We start from the raw sequence: 17,860 nt of genomic DNA, 5'->3' as shown, positions 1-17,860 counted from the left end.
CAAATGGCAGGTGATGAGGCTGAACAGTAACTGAGAAAGATACAAGATACATAAAGATACAAGATGCAAGGTTAAAAAGTATGTAGCTCGAGCATCCTTAACTTATTATTTAAATCGATTTAAAATTCTATAAATTCTAATGGCCAACTTGTACAGTAGATGGGTGGATTTCCACAAACACTCAGCTCTGCAACAGATACCTTTAAAATAGAGCCTGGAGAGAAAGGCATTATAGATTCTACTTGACAATCCGCATCACTATTAAACAAAATGACTGAAAGATGATTTAGGATGTGAGAGATAATTTTACAGCGACAAGGTAAGCTATCAAAATTAAAAGACATAAATCTTTATTTAGACCAAGAATGAAAACAGGGTTTGCTGCTGACGGGTGTAGGGCCTATTACAGCGTGAGTGAGATTAAAAGATTCAGTGAAAAAAGGAAAACTAGGAAGGTACTCAGTAGAGCGCATACCTCTGCCAAGGCCCAACATTCCCCTTTAATTCTGTCCTTTTATCCAGATCCGTACTAATATTTAATGAGGTCTATTCTGGGCCGAGACCCATCCTCCATCCAAGTTTGATGGAAATCCGTTCAGCAGCTTTTGTGAAATACTACTGACAAGAAAAAAACAACCAACAATCCAACAAACGCACCTAATCATAAAAAGCAAGGGGAAGTCGTTCTTCAGCGCAAGAGAATACACAAAGGCAAGGTTCATCAGAAGCGATTGTTGCTGTTTGTACACATCAAGTAAAGAGTCGCCTCAACTTCAACTGGATTCCAGCTCTACTCCCCAGCTTTCTCCAGTGTCTGCAGGTAGTGGCAAAAGGCCACGGCCTCGATCCCTGGCCTCAGGCACGAATGGTTTGTACAAATAATGTTGAGTGAGGCAGTGTGCGGACACTTTGACCAGTAAGCACGTTTCTTTTTAAAGCTGTTTAGAGGTGACATCTTAGTTGCAGAGTGAAAGCATGGAGAGAGGAGCATGGCATGTTTTGGCATCAGAGGGATCGAATGTTGCAACACAGATATCCCTGACACCCTCAGCCTCACATCCTGCGGACACTGTATCACTATCAGTTCCTGCCACTCATTCTGGCTCCCTCCTTGAATACATTCGGATGTAACTGGGGTGTGTAGCGGGGGGATCAGATCTCAGGATACAGAACAATGACAGATCAAAATGAAAGCTGGATATTGCAGTAACAGATAAAACTAGACTTAACTAGAAAACAAAAATAGAAGCAGTCTTTTCCTGGCAAGTACAGAGTGCATTAAACCCCTCAAAACTGATTCTAAAGACTGACACAAGATCCAAAATAATAAAGTCACTATTACACTTCAACAAGGTTAAGCCACATGACCCCCAATGAAGAGTAAGATTTTTGTTAAGAAACCTTGTTAAACTACTGAACATGAAACAAAAAAGTCAAAGAATTTGCACTTTGTATTTTTATTTTTTTTTAAATAAATTTTTTAAAAGATAGTGCCGAGTTTAAGGATTGGATTCATCTCAGATAAAACGACTGCACTGTTTAGCCACTCAATTCATTAATATCCACTCAAGTGATTTAACCTACAAAGAAGGTGAGTGAAGTAAATACCTGATGTAAACCAGTGTTGAGTAACAGCCCTCCTGCCCAGTCAGATGATGAACTCTGGGTTTCTTCTCTTTGGCTAAAGAAAAGGAAAGACATAGACAAAGTTATAATTATCAGTCAAACAGTGTTCACTACCACTCATACATTTTCATGATAGATAAAACCATACCGTCTAACAATGTCAACATTTCAAGCTAATTTATGGCATATCCTCACATACTGTATTTGCTGTAAAAAGTGGTTGCTAATCCTATTCAAACACTATAGGAGAATCACTTATGACTCTCAAAATGCAAAATTCTCCATTGTCACTCAAGGAATAGTTCTACATTCTTTATAATCTTCAGTGTCTTTACAGATGTAACCACAGTATTGACCTTCTTATTGAAATCTTGCAGAGTAAATATGAAGCTACAGTCAGCAGCTGGTTAGCCTAGTTTAGCACAAAGACTAGAAACAGATGGAAACAGCTAACCTGGCTCTATCAATCCACCTTTCAGCACCTATAAAGTGCACTAATTAACAAAATATATCTTGTTTGTATATTCATACAAAAAGCATGTGAAAGTGTGAAAACAACAAGTTGCTGTTGTGCCTTTAGACAGTATTCAGACCCTGTGTGTGATTCTTAATCATGTCCAATCAACTGAATTTGCCACAGAAAGACTTCATCAATATTAAAAGATATCTTGAGGATAATCAAAGCAAACATCTGAGCTCAATTTGGAGTACTATAGCAAAGGATGAAATTATTTTTTTGGTTTTTGATGCATTTGCAAATAGGCTTTTGTTTTGATTGTATGGGTTATTGTGTGTAAAATTGCTAAAGGTACATTTAATCAATTTTGAACAAAATCTATAACAAAATAAGTTAAAGGGGTTTGAATACTATGCCACTGTGTGACTTTCAGACACTTTTGTCTTTTGACTGTTCAGTTTTGTGTCTGCAAATTTGCACTGAAGCCTGAGCTGCCTTTAATTATCTATTACCTGGTATAGAAATTCAATAAATAAGGGTTCAGTAAAAAAGGTCACTCATCCACAAACAAACTGAAGAATTCTCTCAACTTCAATTACTGTCATTTTCTTCAATATTCAGAACCTCTGTTACACACCTAAATCATCTGAGGTCAGGTCTTGCACATATTTTAGTGGCGGACACTGGATTTCTCTACAGCAACATGTTTGAACTCACTTTAGGCATTTCGCTGTAACATGCAAAAGTCTCAGGCTGCTGTCATTCAGTACAACATGCTGATACACAACAGGGGTGGGGGGTGGGGGTGGGGGCTGGGGGCGTGTTCTTGTGAGATCCCAGTCAGATATCCTGTTTTAAAAAGCCCCTCAATGCCATAAAAGGGCATTTCAGCTATCTGCCTACTCCCAGCTATGATTCATCTGGGAGCTGTGTATCCTGTATATAAGGACAGTCTGTCTGGCATAAGAAAAGATAAGAGGGGAATCATCTAAAGCCTGTTCAAGTATGTATGTCACTGATGCTACAAATCTCCTGTATTAGTGGTTGTCTACAATATTATTATTAAAAGACATTAGAAGCACACTGAGGAACAAAAAGCCAATGCTACTTCGATCTTCCAGCCTTTCAGTTTGATTAGTATCAAGTTAAACTCATAAAGAGATAAATCCAGTTTCAAAACACAAAGTCTGGACACTTCAGAGGCTTCCGGCTCTACCCTGACTAAAAGCGGAAGTGCTGAATCACAACAGTAATTACTGCAGTTACCGAGAAATGACAAGGTTCACAGCAGCCAATCACAGCTGCTCAGGAAAACCCTCCTCATTTGTTGATATGGCACCTGAATGCATCTCACTTCTAGTGACACAGCCATGATGTCAGGAGAGTTTGCAGTGCGTTCCATTTTAAGTGGGAATTTGCAAGGTCCCAGTTTGCACTTTCAAGCAGAATGCCCCCTGAAGTCTGATTCATTTTATTTAGAAAAAGGGGGACACATCAAATACGTCCCCCTTTCGCTTAAATGGATTCCACAAGTTTGTGCAAAACCTGATGACTCATGTAATCATAGCATGATTTGACAGTGTTCCACAAAGCTTCTTGTGATGTCACAGAATACTTGGGTTTCTCATGCCGCTTTTCCACCAAAATTTGCGGGTCTACACGTTTTGTTTTTTTTTAAAAATGCAGGTACACTCACTAAAAATTGTATATTGACCCCATTCCCACTTCCCACAGGCAAGGCAGCCCAGCTGTGATTTTTATCTGAAGCGTTACATTGTACATCACTGATGTCACGTTTCACGTCACAAATGTGCCGGAAACAGTTGTGAAAGAAGAGTAAGCAACAATAGATCCATTGTGAAAGAAGACTCTGTAAAACAGTGTGCAATGCAGGTTAACAAAACTCCAGCTCTCTCTCCCTTTCTCTTGGATCAACCTGGGCTCAACAGCTGCTAAGCACTACCAGCTACAGTTCCAGCAGGCATACAGAACTTCTCTCTACAGCAGCGACACAAGGTCCTGCTAGTACCCATGCTCAGTTAGCACCAGCAGCTCTGACAACAAGCTTTCAAACTAAATTCACAAGCAAGAGGAACACGAAGCAAGTATGCACAGAGCTGGTACCTCTGCTAAGGAAAGGAACCAGTTTCCTCCATCCACCTTATCTCATTGGACACTGCACAGCAGGAGGGCACTGTTCAACAGTGGAACCACAACTTTCCAGCTTGGCATCAGCTAAGGCGCCACCAGCACCATTTTCCTCAAAGAGTGGTGTTGTTGAACTGGGCCTAGATAGCACACAGCATAGCAAGACATATTTTGAGCAAAATAACAAGTAAATCCCATGGCTTAGTATTTTTGCTTTAGAACTGCAGTGTACTAAGGACCGACTAAAAACAGATTCAGACAACCTGGTTTTCATATGTCACAAATCGATCAACTTGCATGGTAGGCATTCCATCTCATTAACATAACATTGCTAGGAAGTGAGCTGTAATCAGAAAAATCAGGTGTACAGATGTAGCTAACTATCTGTATTTTGCGTTCTGCAGGTATATTCCAGCTGTTGTGGAACAGAGGCAGGGCTAAAATGTTGGGGTTCATTTGCATATCAACAGAACCTGTCATACTTAATGAGGCAAAGTTGTAGAGTTACATCTAAGCGTTTTTTTTAAAAAGGTCAAAATGTGTAATTGTGAGTAACAGAAATTAGTTTTCAGGGGTTTCATTAATTCCAGGAGAGGGACACTAAGTTGAGCTTCAAACAGACTCGGGGTCTTACAAGCTACTAACTGTCTCTCTTAACCTGTCCCCATATCTCAGTCACAGTACTACAGTACATGTGATATCAGTGAGCACATGGTGTGATCACCACCGTTTATCCTTAGTCCCTCTCCTATCAAAGAGACATGTGGTTTTCAGCAGCCATCTTGGAGTCCATCCCTTGTCAGCCATGTTGTAGTTCCCTTTGGTCAACCATTTTATTTGTAGTTTCCCTTGTCCGTGCCATATGGCATTGCATTTTGAACCCACCATTTTATTTGGTTCTTCCACATACACACACACACACACACACATATACAAAGTACACCTTTAGTTGGATTAATTGTGTTTGTTATTTGTGTTAAATAAAAGACTTTTGAACCTTCATGCCGTCTAGTTAATATTGTACAAGAGTGAATGTTGCCAACCTCTACTATGTTAATATTCCGAAATCCTTCGACTTCTCTTTGCTTTTGAATGATAATTTAGGTTGTAGTTATTAAGTTAATTATTAATCAGAGCTGCAAATTCACAGTTAAGTATAATGATTATGAGACAAAATCAATAAATGATCTATCTTTCCCTTCTTCAAGGGTGTTGCTCCCGAGGCGATCCAATTTAAATTAGATCTTATTATTTGATTAAATTAATGATCATCGATGATAATTCAGATAATTCATTAATTATGTTATATTTGCATAATGCCCACACACATAGGGCAAGCCCCCTTTGTAGTAGCTCACTGCCATCGATATCTGAGTGTGTGTATCTCTGGGTGAATGAGCAGCAAAAAACCTTTAAATAGCACTTTGGCAAGTGCTATTTAAATATTGCTATTCATCAAACATAACTCTTGAGTGACAGCAGTCAACGGCCATCTTGGGGCCAAGCATCCTGTCTATCTCCAGCAGACAGATACTGTACATGTCAGCCTCTATCTCATATCCTTCAGGCCGGACCAGATTCTGCTTTAAACAGTTGGTGGAACTGTCCACCAGCTACTAGAGGAATACTACAATTACATATCCTCTTATATCAGAACAACAAGTTTTACTGTCACAACAACTTTCTTGGGTTGATGAACTCAGTATACATTGATCGTACTGCAGATCCAGTCTCTATTGCAAACTTGTAACTGTATATGTTAAAACAACCTATTCAGTTCACTGTAAAAATATAAATACAGATAATTGCCATTTATAGACATGTGCTCATGGTAGGTAGGTACAGTACCACAAGTGAGGAAACAATCAACTGAAAGTCATCACACAACATTTTTTAACTCTTTCTGGCTTGGATTTGACATTTAATAAGAGAAAAACTATAAACTGATGACACTGTATTCAGGTACAACTGACTGATAACTGTCCAGTCTATCATTGGAGCAGAACCAAAATATCCTGAGGCACCAAAACTGTCAAGGACTTTACTGTAACTGTGGCAGAGTTATCAATATTCCACAGACACGATGCAAGTGTGGCCAATGCATTGCCACACACGACAGCCATGTCCAGCTGATTTACACATCTGTCCTGCTCCTCTGGGCAGGATGTGCATACTGAGCTGGTGAGATAAACTGTTATATCAGTCAGGAGGACGCTTCACAGATCACTTCTAATATACATCATCAAGATGCAGCTAGGGAGGTTGTCAGTTGTCCACTGATCAGAGGGTTGGTGATTCAATCCCTGACACCTACAGTCTACATGTCGAAGTGTCCTTGGCCAAGATACTGAACCCCAAAGTTCCCACGGTGGCTGTTCCATCAGTGAGTGAGTGTGCATATAAATGGTGCAGGTGCAGGTGACGCCTAGCATGGTAGCCTCTGCCATCTGTAAATTAATTTATGTGTGGATGGGTGAATGCCAGTAGACAGGTTTGCCATGTTTTGCCAGTTCTGATGTCTCTGCTGGCTACTTGCTACATCAGTGCCTTGGCCCTAATAATAATAATAATAATAATAATAATAATGATGATAATAATAATAATAATAATAATAATAATAATAATATCATTTTCAGGTATGGTAGCAGTGAAATGGGAGGTAAATTCATCACAAGGAGGCAAAGGCTTCTTATAGTTTAGCTGCTGAGGTAGTTAAAAACATTCAAACAGTATTAATCATGTGTCTGATGTTAACTTTTTCCATAGCGATTTGAATCAGTGTGTTAATACAGTGTAACGGCATGTTTTACAATATCCAGAGACCAAAGTATCTCAAAACTGGTCCACAATACTACAGGTAGTGAATCACCACAAGTGGAAGTACACTACTTTGCTTAAGAATTAATACCACAATAGCATAATATTCAATTGTGGAAATCCTGCATTTAACATTCCTCGTAAAGAAAACTTTTGTTCAGTAACATGGAAAAATAAATTATGTCAGTCTGCGGCAACACAGACTGTAGCTATTGGATACTTACTTTCAGTTTTGTATCTTCAGGAGATGTTTTGCCTAAAATAACAACTGTCTTGTCATTTTACCAAGAGTATACAAGAGTTGACAGTAAGGTAAAGCAGTGTAGCAGAAGTCAAGCAAGCTGTGGTGGAGTCAGTTGACCACGAGTTCACAGTGCTGCAGAGAAAATACAGATCTTGCAACCAATGAGCTCTACTGCTTTGTTCCCAGACGCACTCAGACATCCTGTGTGATCTTGGCCTTCACCAGCCCTGCTGCCTGCACTGCTGCAGCATAATGTGAGCAAAAACAATACTGACACACTGTCACTGCACACACAGCACCATGATCAACGAGTAAATTAACCTGTGTTAGGCAGTCGTCCTGATTCCAAAAGAGTTGGGACCAAAGAAATGTGCTAACTTGCTAATCCTTTTTGAAATATACTCAACACATAGTACAAAGACAATGTTTAACTTCAACTTAATTGATTTTTGAAAATATATGCTTGTACATACATGTTTCAGTTTTATCACACAACACAATGTCACAGACATTGCACGTTTTGAGGGAGAGTTCAGTTGGAAAGCTGACCACAAGAATGTTCACCAGAGCTGTAAGTTGTCTATGAACTGAATATTCATTTCACTAACATAAGCTGTCTCAGATGGGGCTGACCAAAATAACATTTGGTCGTATCACTGTGCTGACAAAGGAACTCTTTTCACAGATGTGTCACAACTGCACCCAGTGGACGCAGTTGCAGTTCCTAAAAATAAATTTGATGAACGTAGGACAATGACAAAGTATTGACATTAGTCCTCATAGTGCTCACTACTTGGAACACCCTAAATCAAATTGAGCCATATGTTAACAGTATTAGATGCAGCTGTGTTTACCCTGCTGTGACGCTGTTAAAACAACCTGATGGGGTTGCCTCGGTGGCTTACTGGTCTAAAACAAAAACACTGTAAGAACAACATCCTCATTTTGAATCCTTCCACCGGTGGAATCCATGTTGTCTCGTTATGCTAAAAATCCTCTGCTCGATGCTTTGTAATATTCCATGGACTTTCAATTTCAAAGCAGCAGCCCATCTGTATTTTAGCTGCTGCAGGACCAGAGCTCTTCAGTGAAACTTTCCCTGTGGAAAACAGCATCCCTCCTCACAAGTGAGAGCCCCGCAGGGTACGCTATTTACTCATGGCAATTATGTTATGTAATTTAGAACATGATGGGTCAGGACCACAACCACAACACCCAACATCATCCATGGGACTATAAACAGTCAGTAGACTCATGTTTAGATGTTTTTATGATAATATGATAATTATTATATTGATGTTGAGTAATGACCAAAACAGTAACCTTTGACCACCAAATTCTAATCAGTGCATCCAAGTGGACATTTGCGTCAAATTTGATAAAATTCCTTTAAGGCCTCTGATGTCATGATGAAGCCATGATGTCTCAGTGACTTTGACCTTTGACCACCCTAATCCCTTCCTCATTAAGTACAAATGGACATTTGTTCAGGAGTAAGAAGTTTGTCTTTGTATATATTATCTCTGTGTATATCATTAATAGGTTGTGAATTAACAGGATAAGGTGTAGCCTATCAGTTCAAATAAGGTAAACAAAAATGCTAACAATAAATACATAGCCAATTTACACATGTATATATTATATAAGGATTTGATTAAAATATCTGACGCAACATTTTAAGTTTTCAGTTAAAATAGGTACGGTATTAACTACAGTAATATGGTAATAATATCACATTCATGTTTTCTCAGGGAGGAAGAGGAACAAGTGAAGAGAAAGCAAAAATACAAAACATAAGGTGAGTTAATGCAAGTGTAATGTATACATGTTCACAAAGCTATATTCTATTTATGATAATACACTGTGTGTACTTGCCATTTTAGGTCCATAGAGAAAGAACCGTTTAGTGAAAACTGCTTTTATGCTGGCTCACAAAACATTTATGGTGTTACTTTGTAGATATAACAATAAATTGATCAATGATAGCAATACTGTTGGACTTGTTTCAAATTTATTTTTTGGCCATATTTTGAGTTCTGGTATTGGGCTGGTTTTATTGGCTGTTAGGCTGGTTTTGACTGGCCAATTGGCTGGTTTTGTCACACAGACAAGTTCTACTTGAACTCGACTCGAACCCTGGGCCACTGCAGTGAGGACAAGGCCTCTGCACATGGGACGCCCACTCTACCAACTGAGCTAATGGGCGCCCCGACAAAGACTTTTTATACCCAGGAATGTATATCGGGGGTGACTCTGCTGGGTGAGACAGTTGGAAGTTGCTGTCAGAGCAACAGTGGAAACTAGATTTTAGTGGTGAGCTAATGAGCGTCATGTAATTTGTAAAGAACCTTTCTAAAAAGACTATTTAGAAGTGCTCATACTCTCACATCACATGACAGCCTCTCCTCAGAAGGGAGAATTGTCCGGCTTCTACTCTCCTCCTGTGCTTAGCGACGGTGGTAATCCTTTGTTTGATAATCCCCAGTTGAACATACATACAGTATAGCTCACCTTGAATTTGAGTTAGTTTAGCTAACTCAGTGTAGCTCTTTGTTGTTTGGCTCAATGACTGTGATAACACAGTTATATCTAAAGATCAGATGAGATATAGATATACTACACACCTACTGCCTGCTCCAGCCCAAATATATCATTACTGGTCTCAAATCTGTAAAACCTAGAGATGAAAAGTATAAAAAATAGTCAAGACTTTAAGTACAGCTTTGAACTACATTTAATTTACTTACTTGTTTGAATTAAGCATGACTTTATATTCTTTCTCACTACTTTTCAGATGGAAATACTGTACATTTAGATAATGGAGACCATTTTGTTATTGCTACTTTTCCTGTCTGCATCCTATAAATTAGAAACTGGTACACATTTAGCAGGGCAACATGAAGCCCAGTCTGTATAGCTGCTCAGCTGCCTCCAGCCCTGCAGAGGAATTCAAATCGGAATTCCTTTGGAATACCAGCATCAGAACATAGAGACAGAGGGAAAGAGAGATAGAAGAAAGAAGAGAGGCCTTATACAGCCTTTTGTCAGTGACAGCCAGCATAAAGAACTAAATGTAGCCAATTCCAAGCTGAACACAGGAATGTGAAGACGGAGAAATACTGTGGCAGAGGGAAGATAACATCTCATCTACAATTTGAGATGGTTTTCAACTCCAAGAAAGTCAACTAAGAACAAGGCTATTTGTAATATGCAGTATTTATGCCATTTCCTGTATCCATTTAAATTTGTTTAAACATAGCGACTACAAACACTAAATTAACATGGCTCATCAGCTTGTCCAGGACAAGTAGAGTTTTTGTAGGGCAAGTGGAAAAGAAATGTACTTAAAAGTTAAAAGTCAAAGACAAACAAAAAATCTATTTCAAAATATACATTTTCTCTATTCTCACATGCACCCAAAAACCTGCGGAAGTGAGCAATGTTGCAGAGTGGTGCACAGAGAACAATCTGCTGCTCAACGTCAGCAAAACCAAGGAGCTGATTGTTGATTTTAGAAAGAAGGAGGCAAAGACACACACCCCTGTCTACATCAGTGGAGCTGAGGTGGAGCAGGTGAACAGCTTTAGGCTCCTTGGAATTACCATCATCTATCTTGGTCATCATACAGCACCACCCTCGTTAACGAAGCACAGAAAAGGTTCTACTTCCTACGGAAAATTACTAAGGCTAAATTCCAGAGCCAGATTCTGGTCAACTTTACAGAGGAGCGATAGAAAGCCTACAGCGGGTGAATAAAAACTCCCAGAACATCATTGGTACCCATCTACAATGGAGCTGTCTGCTCAGAGCTCAAAGGATACTAAATGACAACACCCACCCCAGCCACATTCACCTCTGTTCACCCTGCTGCCATCTGGAAAAAGGTACAGAATGATCCGCTGCCATACCGACAGACTACGGAGCAGCTTCATTCCTCAGGCAGTGAGACTCCTCAATTCATCATCAACACTCAGTTTTTCTAAAAACAGATGTAGCACAAAGGACTCAAACATAACTTTATTTTTTAAACCCTTGTGTTTTCAAAAATGACAATTAACTGTCACCTTGTAACATTGTATGTGTGACACTGTGCCATGTACTGCTTCCACATTCCGTGGATGCAAACAAAGAGCTTAGTTCTTCTCATTTTCATTTAGGACACAGATTTTTTTTTTCATGATAATGCTGCGGTGCCTGTTCCACCTGTCCTCTGCAGTGTTTCCTCTAGTAACATTTTGCCTTTGAGGGGCGAGGGAGAAGACGAAGAGAGTGAGAGGGTGCCTAGAAGTGGGCATGATAAGCATACCCAAATTATATAAATTGAATCATTTCCTCAACATTTGGTGTTTCTATTTTGCCACAACAAGCTGGCAATTATAGATGATAATAAATAAACAAACAACATTTTGATCGGTATTGGCCAATACTGCTTCTAGCAATCGTATTCGATGATTAGCCCCAAAAAATTCTGACTGGGCCACCCTTAGTCGAATCTAAAGTCATTTATTTGCAATTTGCAATTTGAGGGCAATTTTGCGTGCCCTCCCCCCTTACCCCCTGGGATTGATGCCTATTCACATCCACTGGGTGACCATTCACATCCACTGGGTGACCATACACATCCACTGGGTAAATGTTGTTTATTTCAGAGATTAGTGTTCACTCACATTTTCCCAACAAATGACTGCATTTGCTGTAACGTTACTGTGCGATGCTGGCATGAGGCAACATTATTCTGCAGGAATGATCCTGACTCTGTGTTCAGCATTGCTTGCTTCAAGTGTTCACATTTACCCGATGTTGTTGAGCTGACATAATCAGGAACGCATTAAGTTCATCGTTTATTTGTCTCTAAAGTTATGAGAAGGAGCCCTCTCCTCTCTGTTCCTTTGTTTTACTTGCTATCACTTGCAGGTGTGTTAATTGACCGAGATATGAAGCAACCATAGGGCAAAATGATATAACATCAGAGATAAAACACAGCCCCCTCCTACTCTCCTCTCTCCCCCTCCTCCCCTCCTCTCCTCCTCTCTCCCCCTCCTCCTCTCCTTTCTCCCCCTCTCCTCTCTCCCCATCCTCCTCTCCCCCTCCTCCTCTCCTCTCTCCCTCTCCTCCCCTGCTCCCCTCCTCCTCTCTCCCTCTCCTCCTCCTCTCCTCTCTCCCTCTCCTCCCCTGCTCCTCTCTCCCTCTCCTCCCCTGCTCCTCCCCTCCTCCTCTCCTCTCTCCCCCTCCTCCTCTCCCCCCTCCTCCTCTCCTCCTCTCCTCTCTCCCTCCTCCTCTCCTCCTCTCCTCCTCTCCTCCTCTCCTCTCAGTCAGCGCCGGTTAGATTTTAACAGCGGCACACTTCCGCTGCTATTTGTGTGTAGGGGAAACACTGACATGAATATATTCATGAATCGAGCACATATCATGTCACAACTTGACCAAAAATTTTAGCTTGGAAATGAGCAGGGCCTTCTTAGGCCCACTGTTGTAAGTAAAATAATTAAGTCAAACATAAAAACCACAGAATTCTCCAAAAATTGATACAATTTCTCAAAAAAACAAACAGCTTCATAAGATCATTAATGGGAGCTCATTTAAACTAGCTGCATTAATCTCTGGAGATTTCTCAGTGGTCTGACTGAACTCCCCAGGCATCTGACACAGGCTTGGGAATTGGCTCAAGTCTAAAACAAACAATTTCTTGTGCTTGAGGAGTGGCAGCACATGTTGTCTTGACCAAATATGGCTGAGTGAAAACACTACAGTCTGATCTCTGCAGCACACTGGAATGAAAAGCAGGTTTCCTTAACTGGTGTGAGAGTGGGCAATGACATTACACACTTATCAAACAGAGCTTTTACTCTATAGGCTGGAAATGTAAGGCTTGTGGATTAGCCGGCTGGTTACTAGAACTATTCCTCCTTCAGGTCCAACTGAATGATGTACAGGAGGATACACAGTACCTTACATTCTCTGTGGATTCACCTCAAACCCAAAATATTGTGGCTGTTTTGAGTTACAAGAAAAGTCCACATTTGAATACATTCACATAGCCTGACTAAATAACTATTAAACATATCAAAATATGTTTGTTGATGAGACAATGTACTATTAGTTACATTTTACATAAGTTTTATTGTTTTAATTCTAATGCCTCTTAACATGAAGAAATTAACATGTACACCTCCAGTTTATATTGCAAGGGGGGCTACAGAAGAGGCCACTTATTTCAGTAGGGTAAAAAGGTTTCATCCTCTTGGGAGAATGAACATAAAAACTCACTGCAGTCTGTCCATGAGGCTACCAGACATTTGAGGCATATATGTTGTAGAGGTAAGGGCACAACTCCACATATTGTTTTTTCGGGCGGGCGCCCAGAGAAAAGGCAAAGCGCCTAGCATCTTATTTCTGAGCACTCCGCCTTTTTGGTGCAGCCATGCCAAGGGCTTCGAATTGGAATCTCTGAACTTTTCAAAAAGGCGTTGGTGGCGTCACCGTCGCTCTTTTTCTTTTACTTTGCCTTGGTGTTAATATTCACCGTAGTTTTTGTCTCCTACGGATTATGTTATGCACCCACATCCACCTTGCTCTGATGTCCCGATGTCAAATAAAAACCTAACTGTTGATCATACAGCTGCTGTTGCCAAGAAATTGTTGTCATAGAGACAAGACGCAAGTGCAGCGTTTTTTCTCTCAGCGGACAAGCACTTCATGCCAGTGCTTCTCAGCACACCGCCATTGCTTTTCTACCCCCCCAAAAAAATGCCATGTGGACACAGGCCCTAATATGTTGTAATTAGTTTGAACTGAAACAGTGCATGTATTATGTGTATCAATTTGAACTACTTCATGCACCAAGCAGTACCTGAGCATTACCAGATTTCCAGTGTTTATAAATGATCACAAACACATTTTTGCCATTTCTGTAAATATATTGCTAGTTCTTCATTGGCTGATACAAATGCTTATACAGATACATCTGTTATTAACTATTATTAGCTGATAACATCAGCTAACCAGCTCTAATTTAAAAGGTACCCCATGAAACACCAAATGTAATTATAACTCAATACCATCCACATTAACTGACATACCTTGGAGTACACTTCTACACCACTGCAGCAAGGTGAGAAATCAAACCACTGGGAGTTAGCAAAAACATGACTTTCAACTGACGTGGCTACACAGAATTAAATCTGCTGGCAACAGTTATTATTTCAACTGACTGTAGCTATCTTAGCTATCTCATTAATTTTCTGTTAAATTAACCCCTGACAACTTTTCTGGGGGAGACTGAACATGTTTCAAGAAAGGGCCTCCAATGTAGCTTAATAGCCAGTTGGACAAACCCAAATATTGCTTTTCTTATCCTTACCGTCTTCTGTCTTAAAGCTTCAGCTGAACTGGTAACACTGTTCTCAACTATCTAGTCTGTTTTCAACCATCCATGCTGATACAGGGATTCAACTTAGACCCTGGAAACCCTGCCTAGAGAGAGAAGTTCAAACCCTAAATTCTTTAACAAATCTATACAGCTGAATACTGTGACCCATGTGATGTATGGAGGACCACAAGTGTCACGGAAATAGTAATAAAGCATTTAACTAATTGTACAATAAAAATAGGCAATAATAAATTAGTTTACAAATTAATTTATCATCATTTATCAATCCATCAATAAATAGTTCAAATTAAAAAGGCATTTACAAAAACAACATTTAACAGTGAACAAGTACATCATTTAAAAATACATTAATGAATTCATAAATAAATAATGGAATTTGAAAATCTATTTCGATTTGCTTAATCATTTAGCTTCTCCTTTAGCCTCTCCATTTAGCCTTTTTTCGTAACACCTTGAGCTGGAAAAACGAGGTAAAACAATGCAAATTAGCTGATGTAACAAGCTCTATAATTGGTTATTGTCATCTGCGGACGTATGACATGCTTGGATGTGTATTTGAAGCAAGCACACTAAAGACTTTCGGCAGCCCAGCCAGCTAACTTCCAGTTTAGCACGTGGCTAACTTGAATGGGGATTAAATAATTTAATCATGCGGCTCTTCCAGACTTTCCAAATGTTATTGGACCGAATGGCTCCAGTTATGACAATGAAACGAGGGGGTTGTGACGCTCAAAAAAATGTATCCAACATTTTACAGACCCTTGGCTTTAAGATTACTTTATTTCTTTACATTCTGCAGCTGGTGACTCCACATGTACAAAAGGGTACAGAGGGGTCTATGCTCTTCTGAGGCGAACAGGAGATCTCATGGCAGGAGAACTGGCTATGTTAACACATGGGAATTTAAGAAGAAAAAGAAAAAGAAAAAACCTCAGCAATTAAAGAGTGACTACTTTTCTTGTGCAACTGCTTTATATGAAACAAAGAAAAGTGAAAATTACACTATTGCAATTATGACTATGGAAAATAAAATATATAAAATCAACAACCATTTTGAACCATCTTTTGATCATTCATTTTTAACACGCAAAACCATCAAATATCCTCTTGATATGTGTGAGAAATTATTTACTGATTTTCAGAATTGTTAATTTATGGTCGGTCAACTAATAATTTTAGCACTAAAAGTCTTGCCATTTGTTGGTTCATTCAAAGAGAATTGAGTGATAGTCCACAGTTGAACTGAGTGGAGAGAACTATAACCACTATTCCAACCATTAGATCCAATCTCCTCTATGTTGACAAACCCAGAGCTGGATCAGTGTATTATTATATGCATGGTTGTCTCATGTAATAACTTACGTTACTGCATACAACTGCTGAATTATTACAGAGACATAGTTAGGAAAACAATAACTTAATCAAGCAAGAGACAGCTATGGAGCTGACTGTATGGTAAACCCATCCAACTAATGTATAACCAGAAGACACGTGTGTGGGAATGTCAAATCATTTAAAAGAAAGATCTGAATTCCTGTACAGTGTCAGCACTAAGTTGATCATAAATACAGTCTTTCAATTATGGACCTTCATCAAGTATGAAATTTACAATATCAAACAAAACATCTTGAAGAGCAGAACAAATAAACTTGTTGATGAAAATCAATTAAGCTATTTTGCATTGCCCATCCAGAGAGGTTTAAACTGGTGAGTGGGGAGGAGTTTGGAACAAAGTAGAACCAAAACCATGTGATTAATTACACTGGTTCATATTCACAAACCAGAGAGACTTGCAGGTCAAAACATGACTCTGACCTTCCCAAGAAAGGTGTTGACTAGTAACTCTGCTCTGACAGGACCTGAAACAGCTCAGGCTGATCAAGTTTTTAGCATCATGATCATCTTTTACAGTATGGGTACACTGCACTGGTGAAAGGTAATGCAAGGCGTTAGCAACAACATTTAACATCCTGCTGTTGTTTTGGACAAAAATTAACATGGAATTACTTTCTGTGAAAACGTCCACAGTTGTGTCATGTGCCAGCAGGTAGCACGCCTGCGCCCCGAGTAACTTCATCCTGTCACACTCAGCTCAATGTGGCTTTTGGCACGTTTTCCAATCCAACCTGCCTCATAGTCTATTACTGAAAGTAAACATGCCTCCAGGCATGCTCGTCCACATTGTCGCACACCACATCACAGTGGAGTAAGAATTCATAACCCGAGGCTATACAGTAAAGAGAGGCGGCAGAAGGCCATGTCAACCAGGCTCCTGTACAACTACAGTTGTGAGGCTGAACGTATGATGTAGGCTACGTCAGTGGGGAACTAATGTAGAGGTGGTTTCAACACAGCCACTTCTTTAAAATGTGGATCTCTGACAGAGCGACAGGATTTCAACAGACTATCGCTTCATCAAAATACCAGACGCCCAATTTCTGCTACGGAAACTTGAACACATCGTCGCATGCTTGTCAGCGGAACTGTGATAGCCCACAGGATATTCATCTGGTACACGGAGCAAAGGCACATTTCTATCTGCTGGACGCTTGTTACAGCACGTCGTTCTCCATTTGTGTTAACTAACTAGAGGGCTTTCACATTCACGCGGTAGTTTGTGCTGTTTCTCCAGGCCTATGTCTGCGTGCTGTTAGTTTTCTTGCCTCCACATCGAGCTTCTGGTGACGTCAAAGACTTTTTTGCTAGAATGGTGAAAACTTTTGAAAGTTACAAACATTCCGTCTGACCTGAGCGCGTGTGTCCACTCCCGCCGGCAGCCCCTCGAACGGTAAAAGACAGAAATGTTACTAGTATTTCAAATATTCCCCGGTAGAAGGCAAGTTTTTAGCGAGGGGAAAAGGCCAGATAGCGACTTTTTCTTAGTTCCCCTCCCTATCCGCTCTCAGGAGTGGTGGTGCTAAACTCCACCCTGTCTAGCTGCGTCGCCGTGCAGTGGGGCGGTGTCGCAGTTATGTGCAAGCTTGTGTGCTGCTGCCCCAGGTATTTGCTGCCAACAACTGTTTAGTTAACCACTTTATAGATAGCTAAAGTGCTAATCCAACATGGATGTTTAGGCAGGTATGCGTGATGAAGGGTTTTAATGAATTAATTCAAATCCAAATCAAAGAAATAGTTGACAATAGGAGAAGGGTAGAAATTACATGAGAGGACACCTACA

The 17,860-nt window shown here is 40.0% G+C and overlaps 1 protein-coding gene across 1 annotated transcript in view; it reads right to left on the bottom strand.

Annotated features, from left to right (window-relative positions):
* The window catches only part of tln1 (talin 1), a 93,026-nt gene extending 75,456 nt beyond the window's left edge, over positions 1 to 17,570 (bottom strand). Inside the window, exons 1-2 of the mRNA XM_073478713.1 lie at positions 17,430 to 17,570; positions 1,609 to 1,681 (exon numbers count right to left, since the gene is read on the bottom strand). The gene's annotated coding sequence lies outside the window, so the exon portion shown is untranslated. The remainder of the gene's footprint in view (positions 1 to 1,608; positions 1,682 to 17,429) is intronic.
* Positions 17,571 to 17,860: the final 290 nt, after the last annotated feature.

The sequence above is a fragment of the Pagrus major genome, chromosome 12, assembly GCF_040436345.1.
Source record: "Pagrus major chromosome 12, Pma_NU_1.0".
Taxonomy (NCBI): Eukaryota; Metazoa; Chordata; class Actinopteri; order Spariformes; family Sparidae; genus Pagrus; species Pagrus major.
The sequence above is the reverse complement of the archived record's forward strand: the minus strand, read 5'-3'. Positions and strand labels throughout refer to the sequence as shown.